Source organism: Phocoena sinus, chromosome 3 (assembly GCF_008692025.1).
Source record: "Phocoena sinus isolate mPhoSin1 chromosome 3, mPhoSin1.pri, whole genome shotgun sequence".
Classification (NCBI taxonomy): domain Eukaryota; kingdom Metazoa; phylum Chordata; class Mammalia; order Artiodactyla; family Phocoenidae; genus Phocoena; species Phocoena sinus.
Window position 1 is genome coordinate 61,485,607 of NC_045765.1, and position 22,273 is coordinate 61,507,879.

Below are 22,273 nucleotides of genomic sequence, written 5' to 3' on the forward strand. Positions count from 1 at the left end.
TACAAACAATAAATGCTGAAGAGGGTGTGGAGAAAAGGAAACCCTCCTACACTGTTGGTGGGAATGTAAATTGGATCAGCCACTATAGAGAACAGTATGGAGGTTCCTTAAAAAACTACAAATAGAGCTACCATATGAACCTGTAATGCCACTCCTGGACATATACCTGAAGAAAACCATAATTTGAAAAGATTTATGCACCCTAATATTCATTGCACCACTATTTACAATAGCCAAGACATGGAAGCAACCTAAATGTCCGTTGACACAGGAATGGATAAAGAAGAAGTGGTACATATATACAATGGAGTATTACTGAGCCATAAAAAAGAACAAAACAATGCCATTTGCAGCAACATGGATGGAGCTAAAGATTGTCACAATGAGTGAAGTAAGTCAGACAGAAAAACAAATATCACATGATATTACTTATATGTGGAATCTTAAAAAATGGTACAAATAAACTTACTTACAAAACAGAAATAGAGTCACAGATGTAGAAATCAAACTTATGGTTACAAGAGGGGGAAAGGGGGGAAGGGATAAATTGGAAAATTGGGATTGACATATACACACTATATATAAAATAGATAACTAATAAGGACCTACTGTATAGCACAGGGAACTCTTCTCAATACTCTGTAATGACCTATATGAGACAAGAATTTTTAAAAGAGTAGATACATGTATATGTATAGCTGATTCACTTTGCTGTACAGCAGAAACCAAAACAATATTGTTAATCAACTATACTCCTACATAAAATAAAAAAATTTTTAATAAATAAAAATAAAAGTTAATCTCACTAACAAAAAATACTTCCACAGAAACATCTAGAATAGTGTGTGACCAACTATCTGTCTGGGTACCATGGCCTGGCTATGTTGACACAAAATTAACTATCATGATGACACAAGATGTCGCTCCTTCTCTCCTGGGGGAGTAGAGTGCTTTGTGCCAGGACCTGTGATAAGCGCTTAATAAGCATTTGTTTTAAACCTTACCCCAACAAGGCAGGAGGTATTGTTATTATCTCCACTTTACAGAAAAAGAAACTGAGTGAGGCTCAGAACAACGGAGGCAGGATTCAAATGAAAGTCTACAAGGGCCAAAACACATGCTCTTAACCAAAGTGCTCCCTGCAGTACCCACCCTGACAAAAAGCAGAATACCAGCTGCACCAGCCTCATCTCCTTGCAGACCCCAGGTGGCACAGGCCACACATGCTAGGGGCTCAAGAAAGTTAACTGCCCAGACTAGCCCTGAAGATGCGGGGTCTGGCCAATCCCCCTAGGCAAGAAGAAATGCTTCTAATTAGAAGCCAAAAACTTTTGGTTGAAAGCAGATAGCAGTAGTCTGTTTGCTCACTGCCCACACAGGCTGGGCTCATCACTGCACATGCCCTGGATTCTTCCTTTAGGCTCACAAGCCCCAGGATGTCAGGTGTCGAGACTGGGGTAGGGTGGGACAGCAAAGCTGCAGAAGCTTCTATCCTATTTGGTGTTCCACCCATTCCCTTCTAACCAGGCTGAAAGGAGGCCACTCAGGGAGAGGCAAAGTGCTTAGGTCTGGCTCCTGCATGCAAAGGTCTGGGAGGAGGAGGAGGACAGACTCACCGGCCCTGCCCACAGCTAGACCACTTTCACAGCCTTCACAATGTATCTACTCTCTTGTTCAACCATCATTTTCCAAAAACCATTTCTGTACCCAGGTCCTGCTCACATGGTGCCCACAGTCTGCAGGAGTCCAATGGACCCAAGAGGAACCAGTGGCACACAGGATCACGGAGAGACCTGCAGGGGGGCTTGGTGAGGAAAGGTTCTCTAGAAGAGGTGTTGTGGAAGTCACAGGAAGGCCTGAGTGAAGAACGGCAGGGGTGAGCATCTGCCTGCAGACAGGAACAGCAAAGGCAAAGGGCTGACACAAGAGAGAAGTGGAGAACAATGGCACCGCAGGCACACCAGCTCTGTGAGGGGAGGTCATTGCACACAGCAAGGCTGATGGCTGCATAGTGGGGTGCCATGGTGTTGTGAAGATAGAGAGCATCCTTTGGGCTGTGGTGAGCATCTTCCCAGCCAGGCACTGGGGGCACAGTGTCCAGGCTAAGTGGAAGAAAGAGAGGTGCTGCAAAGAGCAGTGACTCTGACTACTGGCCTGTACCCAGGACCCAGATGCCTCACAGCTCGGGCACCCAGCTGCCCAGAGCCTGGGATCACTCTGTTCAAGAGGAGTTTGTCTTCAGGGAGTGAGAAAGGGCTGTCAGAGAAAAGACAGTGAAAGCAGATGCCCCTTGGGGAGGCAGGCAGAAGCTGACAGATGGCCCTGCACTGATCCTTTCCTATGAGCACAGAACCCTGGGACTTTGAGGCCTAGAGAGGAGCTTCTATTAGGGGCTACAGGGGCAGGAGCCAGGTAGGCAAGGGGTGTCCAAACAAGCTTGGGCTGCACAGGGACGGGTGGGGGCATATTCAGATGAGATAAGAGAGGGAAAAGAATATAGGAGACAGAGAACTAAGAAGTAGGGGTTATGCAGGCCCCGGGAGTAGGGGGTGAGAAGACTAACAGGCCTAGGGTCTAAATATCCCAATACGCATGGGGCCAGTGGGCCATAAATGAAGATTGGATGGTGGCTAGAAGATGGTCCCAGAGCCATAATTCTCTATTAACCAGGGCTGGCTACGCCTGAATCTAAAATTAATATCAACCCCAGTGTTCATAACAGCACTATTTACAGTAGACAAGACATGGAAGCAACCTAAACGTCTTCATCAACAGATGAAAAGATTAAGAAGACGTGGTATATATATGAAATAAATGAATGAAATAATGCCTTTTGCAGCAACATGGATGGACCTAGAGATCGTCATACTAAGTGAAGTAAATCAGACAAAGACAAGTATCATATGATATCACTTATATGTGGAATCTAAAAATACAAATCAACTTATTTACAAAACAGAAAGACTCACAGACATAGTAAACAAACTTATGGTTACCAAAGGGGAAAGAGGGGGAGAGATAAATTAGGAGTTTGGGATTAACAGATACATACTACTGTATATAAAATAGATAAACAACAAGGACCTACTGTATAGCACAGGGAACTATATTCAATATCTTGTAATAACCTATAATGGAAAAGAATCTGAAAAATAATACATATATATGCGTGTGTGTATATATATATATAACTGAATCATTCTGCCATATACCTGAAACACTGTAAATCAACTATACTTCAATTTTTAAAATTAAATTAATATCAAAGTTTTAAAAACTAAATTTGATGCAGTAAATAGTACATCATATTCAAGTCTAGACGGGTATCACCTTTATGTGTACAAAGGTACCATGTTTATACATCCACAGAAAATTAGTTTGTTTTCTTAGCTCCCACTTCTCTAAGTCCACTGGCCATCGGAGTTCATCTCTTCAAGACAGAGCTTCCTGCCAACGTGAAATCCAGTTACCAGACAAGAGATAATGGTAAGCAGTGGCTAGAAGAACTGCTGGGCAGTGTCCTGAGCAGCCCAGGAAGAAAGGATGGCAAGTGACAACCAATAGGGCCCACTCAGTGTACAACGGGCAGAATGCACCCCCAGACAGACCAACAACAGGGAGACTTTCAACAACCCTGGGAGATAAGAAAGAGAACGTGACTCATAGATATCCCAAGGAAACCCTAAAAGGAGCAATGGCCCTGTGCTCACACTAATCAGGCATTCTGAAAATCCAAGGACACTCTGAATCAGCACTTCCTGATGTACTGCTAGGTAACCACACTACTGTTGCTTCAGGATATAAGAAAACTCATGCTGTATATTCTCATTTTGATAAAAGAACACTAGGGGGCAAATGGGCCCAAATGTTTATCACTGAATTCTGGGATTATAAGCAGATTTAATTTTCTTCTATACGTTTATTTGTATTTTCTAAAATTTCTACAAGGAGCTATGTATACCACTTTTGTATTAAGAAGAGAAATCTAACATTGACACCCACTCATGAGCCGCACAGGTGCCAGGCAGAGAGCAGTACTTTCCCATCTACTCTTGCTCTCTTTGGGGCAGGCAAGGACAAGAAGGACTCCTATCTTTGATGAATGGGGGCACTGTGAGGGGAGATGATGATCTCCCAGGTAGAAGCAACGACAACAGAGCTGAACCTGCCTTATCCTTCCCATGCAACTGAAGGAAGAAAAACAAAACGGATGAGGGTTAATGGAAAGACAGTGGAATCATTCCTATGGTCCAGCCACCACCATATAAATATCTCATTAATTTCTACCTCAGAACCAATAGTCAGACTTCCCTCCCTGAGCATATGGCAGATTCGATCACTCAGACCATTCTACCATTAACAATACTGGATAAAAAAATTCTTAAAGAAGAACATCTTCTTAAACACCAAGGAGGCGAGAAGCGCATGAGAAAATAAATGTGAACCCAGAAAGAGAAGCAGGGCCGTGAGGCTATTTTCCTGAGAGCACTTGTCTATCCAGGTAAACAGGCTTTCATTCCAATAGCCTCACAGGGCCCACTCGAGGTGGGAGTCTGCTAGGATACCACATCCCACAGAAAGCTGGGGCCTCAAAGGGCTATACTCTCAGGCTAAGGTTGAACTAGAAGTTGACTAGCTCATCCCCACCCCAGCCCCAGGGAACCTCAAGGAAAGTTGCCTTAGTGCTGAGGAGATGGAGGGGGAAAGGTCCCTGTGGGGCTGTAATCACATCTGCAGACCAAATTCAAATCACCCACATTCAAAAAACCTTAAGCCTCAAATTTAGTTTAAAGATGACTCAGCAATATATAAAATTAGGTAACACAATCACAGAAAGAAAATAATAATTTCAAGAGACTTTGGAACATAGTAGTTTGCTCATCCTTAGTAGGTCATATTAAGAGCTAAACGAACTGCCAAAGAAATATTAAACTTCACTCAGTAGTCTTATCACTCATAATATTATTATAGTACATATACTGTATATACTATAATATTTTATGATTAATATTATTTGTATTGCTATTTTTTAAGCTACCTTCTTATTTAGCAGGATAAAGCAAATAAGAAATGATATCAATCTGGACAGGAGATTTTGCTGCAATAATAATCAACTTCAGAGCTCAGTGGCCTGAAACAACAAAGATTTATTTCTTGCACATGCCATATATCCAGGAGAGGCTGTCAGGATGCTCTGTGCATTAGAGTTTCTCAAGGACCCAGGCTGATTAAAACTCCCTCTCAATACATTTCCACAATTGCTGAGGCTGGGCAAAAGAGAATTGAAGCCAGAATGAGCAATTAAGTTCTCTAGCTTGGAAGTGGAAAAATTCTATTTCTCCTCACAATTCATTGGCCAGAATTATGTCATGTGCGCAAATCCAACCACAAGAGGACCAGGAAGTTCAGAATTTTACATGCGCCTGCAGAGCTGAAAACAGAGTATCAATAAGCAACATTAAAGACCACAGAAAATTTATGTTACCACATAAGAAAAGAGATGCAAGCATAAACTCAAGAAAAGTTTATTAAAAGCCCTACAATTTAAATATGGATTGGAAATATCAATACAAATTTGTATTTATGTCTCCACTAATCAAACCGTCACTCAAATTCCAAAAGGACAAATTACTAAAGCTCACTCAAGAAGAAATAGATAATCTGCATAGCTCTACATCTATTGAAAAAAATTAATTCATAAATGGAAACCTTCCCACAAAGAAAACTTTAGGCCAGATGGTTTCATTGGTTCATCCTGCCAAATATTTAAGAAAGAAATAGTACCAGTTCTACAAAAATTCTCCCAGAAAAACACAAGAGGAGGGAACACTTCCCAACTCATCCTATGAGGCAAAAGAAAAAAAAAAATAGACCAATATCTCTCAAGAACAAGAACATAGATATAAATTTCCTTAACAACATTTAAATGATTCCAATCCAATAATATATAAATAAAATAATACATCATGACCAAGTAGAATTTATCCCAAAATGCAAGATTTGCTTAACATTTGAAAATCAATGTAATTTACTGTAAAAACAGAGTGAAAATAGAGAAATCATGTGATCATGTTGAGAAACAGAAAAGTAATATGATAATATCCCTACCTAATCATAATTTTTTTAAAAAACTCTCAGCAAAGCAGGAACAGAAAGGAGCTTCCTCAACCTGATAAAGGGCACCTACAAAAAACTTACAGCTAACATCATCTTTAATGGTGAAAGGCTGAATGCTTTTTGTAATGATTAATTTTATGTGTCAACTTGCTTAGGCCACAGTACCCAAATATTTGGTCAAACATTATTCTAGATGTTTCTATGAAGCTGTTTTTGGTGAGATTAACATTTAAATCAGTAAACTTTAAGTAAAGCAGATTACTCTCCATAGTATGGGTGAGCCTCATCCCATCAGTTGAAGGCCTTAATACAAAAAGACTGACCTCCCTGGAAGGAGAGGAATTCTGCCAGCAAACTGCCTTTGGACTCAAACTGTAGCATAAACTCTTCCCTGGGTCTCCAGCTGACAACTACCCTGCAGATTTTGGACTTGCCAAGCCTCCACAATCACGTGAGCCAATTCCTTCAGATAGACAGACAGACACCTACCCACATCCATACATACATTCCATTAGTTCTGTTTCTCTGGAGAATCCTAATACACCTTCCCTCAAGGTTGGTATGCCAGTTATCAACTGATTACTTCTCAACTTCAAACCTACACTTCTTTCCCCTGCATTGTGAACTCTGTACACATTTCCTCTGTGCCAGCTGGCTCAGTGTTCTGGCTCTGGGAGACACTGAATCAGTAGGTACTTTACTTTTCTCCTTCCTTTCCATTAAGCTGAGGAGCCAGAGGACTGGTATGGAAAACTTGTTGGTACTCAACTCAGCAGCCCTGACACACAAGCCCAGCTGCATTTTCAGGGCCGCCACAAGCCATGTTCTCCTCACCTGGAATATACTTTTGTGACAGTCTGGCCAGAGCCCTCAGACCACACTATCACAGCCTAGCAGTCACTTCTGCTACAGCTCCAGCCACATCCTCAGGCAACTATCTTCCCATCTGCCAAACCAACTGTGGCTCACTATCTCTAGCAATTTTTTTCAGCACTGGCAATCTGTGTGTTCTTATAGTACCATTGCCCTTTTTGATGTGGTTTGAACCTCAGCCTTCATGGAGGGATGGGATGTGCCCTCCCTCCTAAGTCCTAGTTCTTTCACTGTCCAGTCTTCTAGGGATATAAGCAACTTTTTGGTACATCATACTTTTGGACACCATAGAATATCCTTAAATCTCTTAGTAGTTAACCACCTGTTACTAGTTAAGAATTCTTTATATAAATTTCTGTTCTTCAAATTGGTATAGATTTGGGCTCCTGATTGGACTCTGACTGATATAATTGGGAATGAGGCAACATAATTGGGAGCACACTCATCACTGATTTTTGACAAAGATGCAAAAGCAATTCAATGGAGGAAAGAGCCTTTTCAAAAAATGCTGCTGGAGCAGTTAGACATCCATAGGCAAAAAACTAAAGAACCTCAGCCTATATGACACATCTTATCAAACAGTTTACTCAAAATAGATCATGAACTTAAGTGTAAAATATGAAACTGTAAAACTTCAAGAAGAAAAAAATAGTAGAAAATACTCAAGACCTACAGCTAGGCAAAGAGTTCTTAGGCTTGACACCAAAGCATGATCCATAAAGAGAAATCTGATAAATCAGAGTTCACCAAAATTTTAAATGTTTACTCTGTGAAAATCCTGTTAAAAGAATGAAAACATAAGCTACAGACTAGGATAAAATATTAGCAAACCCCCTATCCAACAAAGGACTAGTAACTTTGCATATTACAAAGAACACTCAAAATCAACATTAAAATAACAAGCAATCCAATTAGAAAATGGACAAAGGACGTGAATTATAAAATTCTAAAGGCTACATTTCACCAAACAGGTTATATAGATAGTAAATAAGTACATGAAAAGATGTTCAAAAACTTATGGTTACCAAAGGGTAAAGAGGGGAAGGGATAAATTAGGAGTATGGGATTAAAAGTTACACACTACTATATATAAAATAGATAAACAACAAGGACCTATTGTATGGCACAGGGAACTATATTCAATATCTTGTAATAATCTAAAATGGAAAAGAATCTGAAAAAGAATGTGTGTGTGTGTGTATATATATACATATACACACACACATACATGTGTAACTGAATCACTTTACTGTACACCTGAAACTAACACATTGCAAATCAACTATATGTCAATTAAAATTAATTAAGATAAAATATAATAAAGATGTTCAACATCATTAGCCATTAGGGACATGAAAATTGATACCACAATGAAATATCACTATGCACCTATCAGAACTGCTTAAATATTACTCAGTTAAAATAAAAAATAGTGACAACACCAAATGCTGCTGAGGATGAAGAAGAACTAGATCACTCATACATTGCAGATGGGCATGTAAAATGGAAGATGGTTGAGCAGGTTTTAAAAACAAAAAAATCAGCATTCAACTCCTATATGACCCAATAATTACATTCCTGGGTATTTATCCCACAGAAATGAAGATTTATCTTCACACACACAAAACAGCATACAAATATTCATAACAAGTTTATTCATAACAGCCCCAAACTGGAAATAACTGAGGTGTTCTTCATTCAGTGGGTGAATAATTACACAAAACTGTGGCACATCCACACCATGAAACACTACTCAGAGAAAAAAGAGGAGCAAACTACTGACACACGAAACAGCCTTGAATGAACCTCCAGAGAATTATGCTGACTGAAAACGCATATTACAAAAGGCTGAATACTGAATACATGATTCCATTTATATTACATTCCTGAAATGGCAGAATTACAGAAATGGAGAACACATTAGTGGTTGTCAGAGATTAAGAAATGGAACGAAAAATGGAGCTGGAGGAATCAGGCTCCCTGACTTCAGACTATACTACAAAGCTACAGTAATCAAGACAGTATGGTACTGGCACAAAAACAGAAAGATAGATCAATGGGACAGGATAGAAAGCCCAGAGATAAACCCACGCACATATGGTCACCTTATCTTTGATAAAGGAGGCAGGAATGTACAGTGGAGAAAGGACAGCCTCTTCAATAAGTGGTGCTGGGAAAACTGGACAGGTACATGTAAAAGTATGAGATTAGAACACTCCCTAACACCATACACAAAAATAAGCTCAAAATGGATTAAAGACCTAAATGTAAGGCCAGGAACTATCAAACTCTTAGAGGAAAACATAGGCAGAACTCTCTATGACATTAATCACAGCAAGATCCTTTTTGACCCACCTCCTAGAGAAATGGAAATAAAAATAAACAAATGGGACCTAATGAAACTGAAAAGCTTTTGCACAGCAAAGGAAATCATAAACAAGACCAAAAGACAACCCTCAGAATGGGAGAAAATATTTGCAAATGAAGCAACTGACAAAGGATTAATCTCAAAAATTTACAAGCAGCTCATGCAGCTCAATGACAAAAAAACAAACAACCCAATCCAAAAATGGGCAAAAGACCTAAATAGACATTTCTCCAAAGAAGATATACAGAATGCCAACAAACACATGAAAGAATGCTCAACATCATTAATCATTAGAGAAATGCAAATCAAAACTACAATGAGATATCATCTCACACCAGTCAGAACGGCCATCATCAAAAAATCTAGAAACAATAAATGCTGGAGAGGGTGTGGAGAAAAGGGAACACTCTTGCACTGCTGGTGGGAATGTGAATTGATACAGCCACACTGTGGAGAACAGTATGGAGGTTCCTTAAAAAACTACAAATAGAACTACCATATGACCCAGCAATCCCACTACTGGGCATATACCCTGAGAAAACCATAATTCAAAAAGAGTCATGTACCAAAATGTTCACTGCAGCTCTATTTACAATAGCCAGGAGATGGAAGCAACCTAACTGTCCATCATTGGATGAATGGATAAAGAAGATGTGGCACATATATACAATGGAATATTACTCAGCCATAAAAAGAAACAAAATCGAGTTATTTGTAGTGAGGTGGATGGACCCAGAGTCTGTCATACAGAGTGAAGTAAGTCAGAAAGAGAAAGACAAATACCGTATGCTAACACATATATATGGAATCTAAGAAAAAAATGTCATGAAGAATCTAGGGGTAAGATGGGAATAAAGACACAGACCTACTACAGAATGGACTTGAGGATATGGGAAGGGGGAAGGGTAAGCTGTGACAAAGTGAGAGAGTGGCATGGACTACCACTGGCATACACTACCAAACGTAAAATAGGTAGCTAGTGGGAAGCAGCCACATAGCACAGGGAGATCAGCTCAGTGCTTTGTGACCACCTAGAGGAGTGGGATAGGGAGGGTGGGAGGAAGGGAGACGTAAGAGGGAAGAGATATGGGAACATATGTATATGTATAACTGATTCACTTTGTTATAAAGCAGAAACTAACATACCATTGTAAAGCAATTATAGTCCAAAATTGTAAAAACAATTTTTTTAAAAAGAAATGGTACAAGAGTGAGAGGAAACTGCATGTAGCTATGAAAGACAACATGGGAAATCCCTGTGGTTATGGAAATGTTCTTTGTCTTGATTGTGTCAATGTCAAGATCCTGTTTGTGAGATACTACTATGGTTTTGCAAGCTATTACCTTTGGAGAAAACTGGGTAAAGGGTACATAGCACCTCTCTGTATTGCTTCTCACAACTGTATGTGAATCTACAATTATCTCAATTTTTTTTTAATTTAAAGCCTCCAGGCCAGACAGTGTCACCAATGAATTCTATCAGCCACTTAAGCAAGATATAACAATTTTACACAAACTCTTCCAGAGAAAAGAATGAAAGCACTAAAATTCCCAATTTATTTTGTGATATTAGAATAACTCTTTTATAACAAAACCCAACAAGATCAATTCAAGACAGAAAAACTTACAAGCCTATTTTACTCATAAAATAGACACCAAAATCCTAAATGAAATATCAGCAAACTGAATCCAGCAACTTAGAAAAAGGATAATGCATTATGACCAAGTTGAATTAATCCCAGAAAAGCAAACTTGATTTAACATCAGGAAATAATAATTGATGTAATTTACAACATTGTCAGATTAAAGGAGGAAAAACACAGGAAAGATGTAGAAAAAGCATTGAAAAAGAATTCTAGATTCATTCACTTTCATGGTGTCCTCTTTGCAAAGTAGAAATAGAAGAAAACTTTCTTGATTATTAGGGATGAAAATCTACAACAAACATTCTTTACGGTAAAATATTGTAAGTGCTCCTTTTCAGATAGGGAACAAGACAAAGATCCCACCTATTGCCACTTCAATTCAGCCCTGTGCACTGTGGTCCTAGCCAGATCAATAAACCAGGAAATTGAAACAAAAAGTATAAGGGATTGAAACAAACAAAAAAAAACAAGATTACATGATTGTGTAGGTAGAAAATTAAAATGAACATACAAGATACATTATTAAAATTAATGAGAGTTGAGTAAGGTTACTGGATTTAAAAAATAGTATGACAAAATCAATTCTGTTTCTATATACTAGCACAAACAATAAAAATAAAATTTATTCTTTTGAAAGATACCATTTACAATAACATTAAAAGAGTACTGAGGAATAAAATAAGCAAAGGTATATAAATTGTCTCTGAAGAGAACTCTAAGTGTATACATTAAAGACATTAAATGGAAGATGTCTTTAACCATACCATGTTGATGGATTGGAAGATTTAATAATATAATGATATTAATTTTCCCCAAACTTATTTACAAAATAATAACAATCTCAATCATAAATTCAAGAGGTGATTTTGGCAAGCTAATTCTATAACTTATAGCAGTTTGAAAGGCCACAAATAGCTAAGAAACTCAAGAAAAAGCTAAGGAGACTTGCCCTATCAAATAACAAGACTTAGTATAAAAATATAGTCATTAACATAGAGAACAGACTTGTGATTGCCGGGGGGCAGTGGGGGTAGGGGGGGTAGGGGAGGGATGGATTGGGAATTTGGGATTAGCAGATGCAAACTGTTATACATAGACTGGATAAACAATAGGGAACTATATTCAATATCCTATAATGAAAAAGAATATGAAAAATTATATATATATATATAACTGAATCACTCTGCTGTGATTCAAAAATTAACACAACACTGTAAATTAACTATACTTCAGTTTTTAAATATAGACATCTGCTTCCAGGTCAGCTGAGGGCAGGACACCAAGGAGGAGTGGACAAGCCCCGAGTGACCAGTGGAGCCCTAACATTAGAACAGCCCTGGGGCTGAGTGGAGGGACTCTCCCCATTTCCCCTTCCAAATAGTTTAAACAGTTAACAGTGAGGACAGGATCGAGATGGCAAAAGAGTAGGATGGGGAGCTCACCTTCTCCCACAAAAACATTAAAATACATCTACAAATGGAACAATTCACACAGAACATCTACTGAGCACCGGCAGAAGACCTCAGACTCCCGAAAGGGCAAGAACACACATGTAACCATGTAGGACAAAAGGAAAAAAGAAAAAGAAAGGAATTAAGATGGGGCCTGTGCCCCAGGGAGAGAGCTGTGAAGGAGGAAAGGTTCTCACACCCTGGGAAGTCTCCTCACTGTCGTGGAGATCAGCCTGGATGGAGGGGGAGTTTCAGAGCTTTGGAGGAGAGCACAGCAACTGGTGTGCAGAAGGCAAAATGGACAGTAACGTGCACAGAAGGTCAGCACCACCGCCCTGTGTTCCCCAGACTGAGACGCTTGTCTGTCAGTGTGGGTAGGGGCTGGGTGCTGAAGCACAGACTTCAGAGGTCAGACCCAGGGAGAAGACTGGGGTTGGCTGCACAGACACAGCCTGAAGAGGTTGGACTGTGCCAACTGAGGGTACATTCAGAACAAGCCTGGGCCCACCAGAGAGGCAAGCACCTTTGTTGGGGGGCATACAAGGAGAGAGGTGGGACCACCATAAGAGCTTCTTTCCCTATGAATACTCCCAGAAAACAGGACACTGCCTACAGAAACTCCAGGGGTGGATGCAAGTAGACGCCACCATTGTGGGCTCCAGAGGTGGGCACGGGCCACCACTATGAGACCCGTGGACAGGTCGCAAGCACTGCTCCCACTGTCCCAGGAGTGAGAGGAGAGCAGCCACAGCTAGGAGACCCCCAAGCAGGCGCCAAGTGCAGCCCCCACTGCCCCAGGAGTGCACGGACAGCAGTCACCTATACGAGACCTGCAAGCAGGCATCAAGCCCTGCCCCCACCATCCAAGGGGTGTGCAAGGACCACTGACCTGCACACATGATATAAAGGGGACAAGGGTCAGCATATGCTGAGGAAAGAGACAGCAAGCATCCAAACTAAAAGCAGCCCCTCAATTCCAGAAAAGATGGAGTAGAAGGACTTGAGTTAACCTTCTCTCACAAAAACACCAAACTCACAACCAACTGCTGAACAACCATTGACAAAAAAGACTGGAACCTACCAGAAATATATATATTTTACACTCAAAGACAAAAAAGCCACAACGAGACGACAGAAGGGGTGCTTTCATGATATAATCAAATCCTATACCCACTGGGGTGGGAGACAAAATACAAACTGGAAAATAATTATATCAGAGAGGTTCTCCAACAAGAGTGAGGTTCCTGAGCCCCACATCATGCTACCCAGCCTGAGGGTCTGGCATCAGGAGGAGTCCCCAGCACATTTGCCCTTGAATCCAGCAGGGCTGGAGTGCAGGAGCTCTACAGGACAAGGGGAAACAGATACTCCACGCTTGGAAGACATACACAAGGTTTCAAGTACACTGGGACCCAGCATAAAGCAGTAGCTCCATAGGACCCTGGGCTGGGCCTAGCTACGAGTTTTGGAGGGTCTCCTGTGGAGGCAGGAGTCAGCTGTGGCTCACTGAGGAGGCAAGGACACTGGTGGCAGAGGCCCCCAGAGAATATTGATCAGTGTAAACTCTCCTGGAAGTTGCCATTTTGGCATCAAGACCTGGCCATACCCAACAGACTACAGGCTCTAGTGCTGGAACGCCTCAGGCGGAACCAGCAGGATAGGAACACAGCCCCGCTCATCAGTAGACAGGCTGCCTAAAGCCATACTGAGCCAACAACCACCTCTAAACACAAAACCTTAACATGGCCATGCCCAGCAGAGAGCAAGACCCAGCACCACCCACCAGAGGGCAGACACCAGTCCCTCCCACCAGGAAGCCTGCCTAAGCCTCTGGAACAACCTCACCCACTAGGAGGCAGATACCAGAAAGAGGAGCTATGATCATGCAGCCTACAGAACAGAGACTAAAACACAGAAAGTTAGACAATGTGACATGGCAGAGGAATATGTCCCAGATGAAGGAACAAGATAAAAACTCACAAGGAAAACTAAATGAAGTGGAGATAGGCAATCTACCTGAAAAAGAATTCAAAGTAATGATAGTATAGATGATCCAAGATCTCGGTAAAAAATGGTGGCATGGATCGAGAAGATACAAGAGATGTTTAACAAAGACTTAGAAGAACTAAAGAACAAATAAACAGAGATGAATAATACAATAATTAAAATTTCTCTTTTTTTTTTTTTTGCGGTACGCAGGCCTTTCGCTGCTGTGGCCTCTCCCGTTGTGGAGCACAGGCTCCGGATGCACAGGCCCAGCAGCCATGGCCCACGGGCCCAGCCACCCTACGGCACGTGGGATCCCCCCAGACCAGGGCACGAACCCGCGTCCCCCGCATCGGCAGGCAGACCCCCAACCACTAGCGCCACCAGGGAAGCCCTAAAATTTTTAAATTCACTAGAAGGAATCAATAGCAGAATAAGTAAGGCAGAAAAACGGATGAGTGAGCTGGAAGACAGAATGGTGGAAATCACTGTCACAGAACAGAATAAAGAAAATAGAATGAAAAGAAATGAAGAAAGTCTCAGAGACCTCTGGGACAACATTAAACATACCAACATTTGCATTATAGGGGACCCAGAAGGAGAAGAGAGAGAGAAAGGACCTGAGAAAATATTTGAAGAGATAGTAGCTGAAAACTTCCCTAACATGGAAAAGGAAATAGTCATCCAAGACCAGGAAGCACAGAGAGTCCCAGGCAGGATAAACCCAAGGAGGAACACACCAAGACACATAATAATCAAATTAATAAAAATTAAAGACAAAGAAAAAATATTAAAAGCAATGAGAGAAAAGCAACAAATAACATACAAGGGAACACCCATAATGTTATCAGCTGATTTCTCACCAGAAACTCTGATGGGCAGAGGGAGTGGCACAACATATTTAAAGTGATGACAGGGAAAAACCTACACGCAAGAATACTCTACCAAGCAAGTCTCTGATTCAGATTCAATGGAGAAATCCAAAGCTTTACAGATAAGCAAAAGCTAAGAGAATTCAGCACCACAAAACCAGCTTTACAACGAACGCTTAAGGAACTTCTCTAGGTGGAAAAGAAAAGGCCACAACTAGAAACAAGAAAATTAGGAATGGGAAAGTTCACCAGTAAAGCCAAAAATAAGTAAGATAGGAGATCATCCACACATAAATATAATATCAAAACCAGCAATCATGAGAAGAGGTGAGTACAAACGCAGGATGTCAGAAATCCATTTGAAATTAAAAGACCAGCAACTTAAACAATTTTGTTTATATATAGACTGCCATATCAAAACCTCATGGGAACTGCAAACCAAAAATCTACAACAGAAACACACACAAAACAGAAAAAGCAATCCAAAAACAACACTAAAGATAGTCATAAAATCACAATAAAAGAAAACAAAAGAAGAAGGGAACACAAAAGATCTTCAAACAAAATCCAAAACAATTAAGGAAATGGCAGTAAGAACATAAATATCAATAATTACCTTAAATGTGAATGGATTAAATGCTCTACCCAAAAGACATAGACTGGCTGAAAAAACACAAAAACCAGACTCGTATATATGCTGCTTAGAAGAGATCCACTTCAGATCTAGGGACACATACAGACTGAAAGTGATGGGATGGAAAAAATTATTCCATGCTAATGGAAATTAAAAGACAGCTGGACTAGCAATACTCATTATCAGACAAAATAGACTTTAAAATAAAGACTGTTACAAGAGACAAAGAAGGACACTACATTATGATCAAGGGATCAATCCAAGAAGAAGATACAACTGTAAATATATACACACCCAACATAGGAGCACCTCAATATATAAGGCAAAAGCTAACAGCCATAAAAGGAGAAATTGAAAGTAACACAATAATAGTGGGGGACTTTAACACCCCACTTTCATCAATGGACAGACCATCCAGACAGAAAATCAAAAAGGAAACACAGGCCTTAAATGACACATGAGACCAGATGGCCTTAATTGATATTTATAGAGCATTCCATCCAAAAGCAGCAGAATACACATTCTTCTCAAGTGCACGTGGAACATTCTCCAGGACTGATTACATGCTGGGCCATAAAGCGAGACTTGGTAAATTTAAGAAAACTGAAATCATATCAAGCATCTTTTCTAACCACAATGCTATGAGATTAGAAATCAACTACAAGAAAAAAACTGTGAAAAACACAAACATTTGGAGGCTAAACAATATGCTACTAAACAACCAATGGATCACTGAACAAATCAAAGAGGAAATCAAAAAAATACCTAGAGAAAAATGAAAATGAAAGCACAATGAACCAAAATTTATGGGATGCAGCAAAAGCAGTTCTAAGACAGAAGTTTATAGCAATATAATCTTACCTCAGGAAACAAGAACTATCTCAAATAAACAACCTAATCTTACACCTAAAGCAACTAGAGGAAAAACAAACAAAACCCAAAGTTGGTAGAAGGAAAAAAGTCATGAGGATCAGAGCAGAAATAAATGAGACAGAGACATAAAAAAATAGATCAATAAAACTGAAAGCTGGTTCTTTGAAAAGATAAACAAAATTGATAAACCTTTATCCAGACTCATCAAGAAAAAAATGGAGAGGTCTCAAAACAATAAAATTAGAAATGAAAAAGGAGACATTACAATGGACACCACAGAAATACAAAGGATCGTAAGAGATTAGTATAAGCAATTATATTTCAGTAAAATGGACAACCTAGAAGAAATGGACAAATTCTTAGAAAGGTACAGTCTCCCAAGACTAAACCAAGGAGAAATAGAAAATATGAACAGATCAATCGCAAGTATTGAAATTGAACCTGTGATTTTAAAATTTGCAACAAAGAAAAGTCCAAGACCAGATGGCTTCACAGGTGAATTCTATCAAGCATTTAGAGAAGAGTTAACACCTATTCTTCTGAAATTATTCCCAAAATTTGCAGAGGAAGGAACACCCCCAAACTCATTCTATGAGACTACCATCACCTTGATAAAAAAAAAATAGATAAAGATACCACAAAAAAAGAAAATTACAGGCCAGTATCACTGATGAAGATAGACACAAAAATCCCCAACAAATACCTGCAAAATACCCAATTCCAACAATACATTCAAAGGATCAACACCATGATCAAGTGGGATTTATCCCAGGGTTGCAAGAAGTTTTCAGTATCTGCTAATCAATCAGTGTGATACACCACATCAACCAATTGAAGAATAAAAACCATATGATCATCTCAATAGATTCAGAAAAAGCTTTCAAAAAAATTCAACACAATTTATGATAAAAACTCTCCAGATTTCGTAGGCATAGAGAGAACCTACCTCAACATAATAAAGGCATTTTATGACAAACTCACAGCTAACATCATACTCAATGGTGAAAAACTGAAAGCATTCCATCTAAAATCAGGAACAAGATGAGGATGTCCACTTTCACTACTTTTATTCAATATAGTTTTGGAAGTCCTAGCCATGGAAATTAAAGAGGGGGGAAAAATAAAAGGAATCCAAATTGGAAAAGAAGAAGTAAAGTTGTAAGTGCAGATGACATGATACTATACATAGAAAATCCTAAAGATGCTACTAGAGCTCATCAATGAATTTGGTAAAGTGGTAGGATACAAAATTAATACACAGAAATCTGTTGCATTTCTATACACTAACAATGAAAGATCAGAAAGAGAAATTATAGAAACAATCCCATTTACCATCACATCAAAAAGAATAAAAATACCTAGGAATAAACCTACTTAAGGAGGCAAAAGATCTCTACTATGAAAACTAAGATTCTGATGAAAGAAATCAAAGATGACACAGGCAGATGGAAACATATACCATGTTCTTGGACTGGAAGAATCAATACTGTGAAAATGACTATACTACCCAAGGCAATCTACAAATTCAATGCAATTACTATCAAATTACCAATGGCATTTTTCACAGAACTAGAACAAAAAATTTTTTAATTTGTATAGAGACACAAAAGACCCCGAATAGCCAAAGCATTCTTGAGAAAGAAAAATGGAACTGGAGGTATCAGGCTCCCTGACTTCAGACTATACTAAAAAGCTACAGTCATCAAAAAAAGTATGGTACTGGCACAGAAACAGAAATACAGATCAATGGAACAGGATAGAAAGTCCAGAGATAAACCCACACTATATGGTCACCTAATGTATGACAAAGGAGGCAAGACTATACAATGGAGAAAAGACAGTCTCTCCAGTAAATGGTGCTGGGAGAACTGGACAGCTACATGTAAAAGAATGAAATCAGAACACTCCCTAACACCAAACACAAAAATAAACTCAAAATGGATCAAAGACCTAAATGTAAGACTGGATACTATAAAACCCTTAGAGGAAAATATAGGCAGAACACTCTCTGACATAAATCTCAGCAAGATCTTTTTTGACCTACCTCCTAGAGTAATGGAAATAAAGACAAAAATAAACAAATGGGGCTTAATTAAACTCAAAAGCTCTTGTACAGCAAAGGAAACCATATACAAAATGAAAAGACAAGCCATAGAATGGGAGAAAATATTTGCAAACGATGGAACTGACAAGAGATTAATCTCCAAAATTTACAAACAGTTCATGCAGCTCAACAGCAAAACAAACAAACAACCCAATCAAAAAATTGGGCAGAAGACCTAAATAGACATTCCTCCAAAGAAGACATACAGATATCCAGGAGGAACATGAAAAGATGCTTAACATCACTAATTATCAGAGAAATGCATATCAAAACTACAATGAGATATCACCTCACACTGGTCAGAGTCGCCATCATCAAAAAGTCTACAAACAATAAATGCTGGAGAGGGTGTGGAGAAAAGGGAAACCCCCTTCACTGTTGGTGGTAATGTAAATTGATATTACTACTATGGAGGTTCCTTAAAAAACTAAAAATAGAGATACCATACGATACAGTAATTCCATTCCTGGGCATATACCCTGAGAAAACCATAATTCAAAAAGATACATGCACCCCAGTGTTCATTGCAGTGCTGTTTCCAATAGCCAAGACATGGAAACAAGCTAGATGGCTATTGACAGAGGAATGGATAAAGAAGATGTGGTACCTATATACAATGGAATATTACTCAGACATTTAAAAGAATGAAATACTGCCGTTTGCTGCAACATGGATGGACCTGGAGATAATCATACTAAGTAATTAAGTCAGGGAAACACAAATATCATATGATATCATTTATATGTGGAATCTAAAAAAAATGATACAAATAAACGTATTTACAAAATAGAAACAGACTCAATGACTTAGAGAATGAACTTATGCTTACCAGGGTAGAAGGGGGAGGGGGAGGGATAAATTGAGAGTTTGGGATTGACATGTACACACTGCTCTATTTAAAATAACACAACATTGTAAAGCAATTATACTCCAATAAAGATGTTTAAAATAAAATTTGGAAAAAAAATAAAACATAAAATAGATAACCAAGGACCTACTGTATAGCACAGGGAACTCTGCTCAATACTCCATAATAACCTAAATGGCAAAAAAATTCGAAAAAGGATACAAGTATACATATAACTCATTCACTTTGCTGTACACCTGAAACTAACACAACATTGCTACTCAACTATGCTCCAATACAGCTTGGTGTGCCACCACCATTTCCTGCACCTTCAGTCTCTGCGCCTTTCGCAGAGCTTCCCACAGCACTATGTTGGGATAGAGCATCCAGAGGTTCACAACCTCTGTGGTCCGTAGGAGCCACTGTGAGGAGGATCCAGGGAAGAATTTACCATTTTCAGTGGAAAAGAAGTAGCAGTTACTAGCTATTATGAGTTTGTACTTTGGGTCTAGATTTGCTGTGCCTTTCTTTAGAGTAAGACAGCAACTGCTTAAAAAATAATCTATGAGATAGATATGTAGAGCAGATTTTAAGAGGGGCAGTCTCTTTGAAAAAAACGATCAAATTCTTGAACTCAGCATCCTAGATATGTTTGTAAATAAACTTATGGCATAAACCCTTAATGCTGCTTCTCTGAAATATGGAACATGCTAATTGAGCTTGTACTTACTTTTTATTTGGGTAATATTCCATTATAAGTTTCTTAATTAAATAGTACATGATTTAGCTTGTTTCTTGATCTTAAATTCTGAATTTTAATTTTTGTTTGCTGGTTCAGGAATTTGTCAGTAATTCACTGTAAAAGAGAAATGCAAACTTTGTCCTGTAAGTTTTTTAATTTAAGGGGAGAAAAAAGATACACTTTTAGTCTTTTTTTACTTTGAAGGAATAAATTCCTTTTTCTCCATGAGTGACAATTAGTTAACCATTAGGAAAACCAGTAGTGTATGCAGATTTAAGTTCAAGAGCTTCATTTTATTCGTCTTGACTTGTACCCTAAAACTGAAATTTTTCACTTGATAAATGTGCTACTGACCAACAGTAGTCTTTTTTAGAATGAATGAAAGAATATTTGAAATGGAAAGTAATCACATATTAGACAATATAGGAAATATTCCCATTTTATTCTGTAGTTTTGACTAGTAGAAATGGATTACGAGATGGCTCTGATTAGTAATTGTATCAGTGAATCAAAATTAGGAGTAGTGAAATGCTGCTTACCACTTAAAATGTAATGACTTAGTTCCTAGGGCTTTATATCAGGGCAGGGGAAAAGTAATTAGCTACTGAATATTTTAATCCCACTTTGGTCCCTAGAATACCTATCTTTCTTTAGGCTCTTCAATAACCACCTGGCAACTACTTAAATATGGATGCAATTTAGTCTAAATGACTTTGTCTAACCATTCCATGTATTTGTGTGTTGTTTTTTGACTATCCATTGATGAGTCAGATGTTATTCTGTGCTTGGAGAGTTTTTCTATATAACATTAAGACCATTGTTATGGGAACAGTAGAAGCAAGAGCAAGAGTTTAGGGTTCATAAAATGATTTTGAATTCTTGGTTCGAATCTTTGCTCAAATACAAATGTAACATTCTGGATTTTCTTGGAGGGAATGGGAATAGAGCCTCCTTCCTATTTTTACATTTGCTGAGCTATATAAAAATATTTTAAGTGCTGGAAAAATAACTATACTCCAATATAAAATAAAATTTTTTAACTGTTCTGGACATATTAATACCTCACAATAGACTTTAGAGCAAACAGCAAGGTTAAAGAGAGTTACTACATGATAAAAGTTGCCATTCACCAGGCAGATAAAACAAATTATAAAACCATAGCCTCAAAGTATATAAAGCAAATATGATAGTGTTACAAGGAGGAACCAAAACTCTACCACCATGCCAGGAGATTTTAACATAACTCTCTCAATAATTGTCTTGAGCAAATAAAAAGTGATAGGGATAGAATATTTGAACCACACAACAAATAAGCTTGATTGAGAGATGTATGTAGAACCCTGCAATTAGAGAAAACAAAACATTTTCAAACTCACAAAAAACCATGTACCAGGCACAATGCCACAAGAAAACTTTTTCAGTACCACATAATCAAAATCATAAAACAGGGCTTCCCTGGTGGCGCAGTGGTTGAGAGTCCGCCTGCCGATGCAGGGGACACGGGTTCGTGCCCCGCTCCCGCGTGCCGCGGAGCGGCTGGGCCCGTGAGCCATGGCCGCCGGGCCTGCGCGTCCGGAGCCTGTGCTCCGCAGCGGGAGAGGCCACAGCAGTGAGAGGCCTGCGTACCGCAAAAAAAAAAAAAAAAAAAAAAAAAAAAATCATAAAACATGTTCTCTAATCATAATCCAGTAAAACAGAAATCAATAACAGAAAAGATGACCAAAGAATCTGTACATTTGGAGACTTAAATGTGTAATTGT

General features: G+C 38.9%; 1 pseudogene; it reads left to right on the forward strand.

The window, feature by feature from the left end:
- Positions 1-20,140: 20,140 nt before the first annotated feature.
- On the forward strand, positions 20,141-20,332 carry LOC116752038 (annotated as a pseudogene).
- Positions 20,333-22,273: the final 1,941 nt, after the last annotated feature.